Source organism: Colobus angolensis, unplaced genomic scaffold (assembly GCF_000951035.1).
Source record: "Colobus angolensis palliatus isolate OR3802 unplaced genomic scaffold, Cang.pa_1.0 Scaffold45, whole genome shotgun sequence".
NCBI lineage: Eukaryota > Metazoa > Chordata > Mammalia > Primates > Cercopithecidae > Colobus > Colobus angolensis.
Window position 1 is genome coordinate 1,879,154 of NW_012117932.1, and position 5,197 is coordinate 1,884,350.

Here is a 5,197-nt window from a genome sequence, read left to right on the forward strand (position 1 = left end):
GTCTCGATCTCTTGACCTCGTGATCCGCCTGTCTCGGCCTCCCAAAGTGCTGGGATTACAGGCTTGAGCCACCGCGCCTGGCCTATTGTTATTATTATTACTATGATCTCAGTAGTCATTCAGGTGTTCCTTTATTTCACTAATGTTTACTTACCACAAACCCTGCAATGTGCAACAGGAGGTATTCATGCAGACATGAATAAAGCGTTCATCTGCTTCTGAGCAGCTGGCTAGCTGCTCACCAAAAAATCCATTCCTTCTTTTTCTTGGGCCTGTGGCTAGACTACATTTCTAGCACCCTTGCAGGTAGGCATGGCACATCAATGAGTTCTAACCAATGGTTTGTCGGTAGAAGTTTTTTATATGTCACTTTTGAGCCAGGGTTTTAAAGAGGCACATGTGCCCTCTACATCCTCGTTCCCATTCTAGATTCTTGATGCAGAAGATGACAAAGCCCTGAGAAATGACAGAACCTGGGTTCCTGAATCACTATGTGGAAGAGAGCTGTCAAGCAACTAGGAATATCTACCTCACACTGAATTAAGGCAAGAAGTAAACTTCTATTTGTCTTTGAACCTTATATACTATTACAAAGGTCTGTTTGTTATAGCAACTGGTATTATCCTAATTAATGCATTCTTCTTCTAATTGATGGAACCATGATGGAAAGGGTACATGCATTGCAATCAAGGATGCTGTCTGTTTGGATTCAAATTTTTAGGAGAGTGGGGAAGAAGCTAGAAAAGTGGGATCCTTTTACATCCTGTCTTTTTATTGAAGCCCGACCCCTTTCAGATCCTCCTGATCTCACCATTGTGTCTTACCCTGGCCAGTATTTTCCCCGACCTTTCCTTTATCATTTTCTTTGTTTTTAAGGCTCGCATACGGCAGCCTCCGCGGTTCAACCATGAATGGCATCCACTAAAAGTGCTGACCCCTTTTTAATATCTGGGTCATGCTTTGTGTGTCTTTTTGCATTAGTGTGATGAAAAGGACTTCCTTTGGCTCCTTTCCCAAATGATCAATTGGCAATTTGTACAGTAGGTTGAAAGGTTGATCCTGCAACAGTTCATAAATAACATGACTTATTAATCAAAGAAATTTCATAATACACAAGGCATTTTCACTGTTTCTTTTAAAATAAGGTTTGTTATTATTTTTGGAAAACATTTTAAAATTCTAGATTAATTGCACATTTACTTCTTTTTTTTCTTTTCATATCTTTTATTTTTATTTTAGATTCAGGGAGCATATGTGCAGGTTTGTTACAAGGGTATATTGCATGATGCTGAGGTTTTGGCTTCTGTTGATCCCATCACCCAGCTAGTGAACATACCATAGTACCCAATAGCAGAATTTTAAGTCCTTCCCCACTCCCTCCATCTCCCTTTTTGGAGGCACAGTGTCTGTTGTTCCCATCTGTATGTCTGTGTGTACCCAAGCACATCTGCTTCTTAAGACAAAATACCTTACTTTCAATAAGCACTTTTCTGGAATACAGGGTCTACACCTTTACTAAATGGCAAGAACAGGTAGTGGTTCCCATACTGTTTTATCACCATCCTCCTGCCTAACTTCTTATGACATGGACAAACACCCATGCAGCAAACCTGCATCTGCACTTAGACAGGCCTGTGCAGAGTAGACTTATGTGAACATTGGTTTGGAGGGTACTGCTGCAATTCAGGACAGCTCAGGGAGGCCCGGCATGGTCAGTTCCAGCATGGCCCTGCTCCAGGCTGTCTGGAGGCCTGGTGTGGGTGGTGTCCAGTTCTCCCCTTTCTCCAGGGCACTGCAACCTTGGCTTAAGTGGTGTAATAACACAACTGAAAACAAATCATAGGCTCATTTTTACCTGGAGTTGCCAACTGTCCTGGATTGACTACTCTCATCTAATAAGCAAGCCTGAATCTCAGAAATATAAGCACTTCAGAAACACTGCAAGTTCTCTTTCTCTCTCTCTGTCTCTCTGCCCCAAGCCCCTAAACCAAAAGAAGACAATACTTCTTAAGTTGCTATTGCAGATTCAAGTACCCATATTGATAATATTTGCTATCAGGACTTCATTTTACATTTTAAAATAATATGCCATCTCTGAAAAAAAATTATTGTTTTGGCAGGTTTTCAGGAAACAAATGCTCACCATGTGAGATTTTAGAAAAAAGGAAGGGAAATTCGTCACTCAATACTTTGAAGCATCCAGCAACTTCTAAATCCCTGGAAAAATCAACACAAGGCAGGCCTCTTGCAGATTTCTTAACTTTTCTCTTTTCCTAGGGGATGCCAGTCTCTCAGCTGGCTGGAACACAATTTGTGAGCCAGGATTGGCCCAATCCAAATTGTGGCTTTTCATTCTTCTATAGCAGTGGCTTCCAAATGGGCAATCACAGCTACAGCCTAAAGTGTGCATCTGAAAACTAGGCAGAGTGGGATCTGGCACTATAAGCATTTTTTCTGATCTGCTCCATAGACGGTGTCATGTTCTGGCCACTCACTGAGTAGGAGTGACCACCCACCGGGCAAGGAGCTTATGGGAGAAACTACGCATTCCCCAGCCTCGCATTACTCCTGGGGTAAGTTGCCAAGGAAATGCACAAACTTAAGTGCCAAAGAGTCTCACATCACATATCTGCCCTGAACTTACCACGGCAGGAAAATTAACAGCTACCTACCACTTACCAGCAGAGTGAAAAAGAAAGATCACAGGGTCTTGGTGCTTGCTAAAAATGGACTGCCGCTACAATATAGTCCCTCGCGGGGTGGCCCTAAGGAACATGGGCAGAAATGTAAGCAGTACACTTGGTGGTTCACTTTATAAACAGGGAAAATGGCCTGAGAACAGATCGGCATGGACTCTGGGGCAAGGATGAATGGCTTGGCCGCTTAAGTGGTCAGGGACCAGAAGGAACCAGACAGGAAGGTCCATGACAGAAAAAAGGAAGAGGCATGAGGATGGACCTATTGTTGCAGATACAAAGTATGTGTATCTTTGTGCCTTAGATTAAATTAATGCCCACCAGGGAGCTCCCACTATAGAGGAAGCTCTCAACAATAAGGTGAACAGGATGTCTCCTTTCACTGTTCATAGACGTGAACAGCTAATGCTGAGCCTTCACCATGACACCATTTCTTAAGGAGACCAGACCAGCCACTTGGCAGCAGATTGATTCCAAATTCACTTTGTCCTTATGCTGCCCATGTGTCTCTGTTAGCACTACCATCCCAGTACTCACAGAATACCCGATTGTAGTACTCATGGCATATGGCCATGAGCTCCACTGCTCTCATCAGTTATTGGATCAACTGGAAGTAGCTAGTCTAACAGGAGAGTGGAAAGATTATTTGAAGGCTCAGGTAGGGTGCTAGGTTTGGGGCAATAGCCTATAGGATTAGGGTGCTGTTCTCCAGTATGTAGTATATGCATGAAAACAGTGGCTACAGTACTATCTTCCCAATAACTAGAACTCGCAGGTACAGGAGCTGGGGAGTAGAAGTAGCTTTGGATTCTTTTACAGTCACTGTTTCTCAGGCTTATGGCTTTAGGTTCTGCCATATTCATGGTTCTGGTTCTCACAGGAGAAACCAGGCAGTCATTGAACTTGAAGCTGTGACTACTGCCAGGTCCTTTGAGGCTATTCAATGTCAGTGAACAAATTGGCAAAGAAAAGAATTACTACATTGACAGGTGAAATTGACCCTAATTACCAAGAAGAGCTAGGACTGCTGTGACATCATGGAGTGTGACTGGAACCTGAGGGACTCAGTGGGGCATCTCTTGGTTCTTCCATGCTCAGGGGATAACAGGAAATGGGCAAGTGCAATAGCTGTGACTCATTGAGGCCAAGGCAGACAAGGACTCAGTGCTGAAGTTCTGGGTCTGCCCAGCAGGCAGCCTTGACTCCCCAGAGTGCTGGCCAGTGGTGAGTGAAATCAAGAACGGGGCTAAGGGAGGGAAGTGAAGCCTTTATCTATCTTGGGATCTGCTTTCCAGGGAACTCAAGAATGGCCCTCTCACCTGGCACAACATCTGGAACATAATGGGGGGGACCCTGTGTTGTTGACTGTATGAATCTCGATGAATACATGAATGAGTAACTGTGCGCAGTGTCCTGCAGTGAAAGTGCTCAAGTTAATTCATGCTTGAGAAGTGCTTTGGGATCTCAGGGGAGTCTGCATGTGAATGCGTGGCACTGCCAGCTCCTGCTTCAGCAAGGTCCTCTGCGTGTCCCTCCCACAGAACCAGGGTTCTTGTGTTGAAGGCTCACACACAACTTTGGAAGTGCGCCAAACCACCTCTCTGCTTGCCTCCCCAAGACACTGTGTCACCAGCAGGAATTCATTATTCCTGCAAGTCAAAGCGACACAGAGAAATACAAGCCTTAGGGCCTAGCCATTTTCTTTCTCTCAAATAAAAAAGCCAAGTCACACATGGCTACAATTTGAATGCAGTGTCACTTGCATACTTTATTGCTGCACACACAAACCAGTTGGATATTTTTGTAAGTGACTGACTGAATTTAGTTTTTAAATTATACCATGTACCTTATTTCGACAAATGACCAAAATAGCCAGTGCGTGTAATGTAATTACAGTGTTGACAGTGGTCTAAGGTTCAGTGAGATGAAAAATTGCTCTCCCTCCTCCCCTTCATTTCTCTCTTCTGAGATCAGTTGGTTGAAGATGAATTCTCAACTTATGAGCTATTTCTTGAAATGGCCTGGATGGGCCCAGAAGTGTTTTTGCCTAGCTCCTGATCGTGAAAGCAGAAACTTCGCAGATAGGGTCATAAAATCTATCAGGTTTTCACTCAATTCCCATAATATTGCTTCCTCTTAGTCTTGACATACTAACGATTTGGCTCAATGATTCTCAACTCATAGGTCTCCAGCCCATTCTCGAATGCTACAATTTTTGATGGCATCCTGAAGACAATGAAATACCCAAAACCACAGTAAACGAGTCAGCAGTAATTACCATGCCATCACTATTAGGGTTTAACACTTTTCATGGTGTCTATACAAGCATCCACAGTTATTGCCTCATTCACCTGGCAGGTTTTCAGCCCGATGGTGTTTGAGAAGAGCTTTTCACTGTCTTGGTCTTTCAATGACATGCTTAAATAAGTATAAAATTCAACTTTGGTACTGGCCCCTTAAAAATATACATTTTGTGGCCGGGCGTGGTGGCTCAAGCCTGT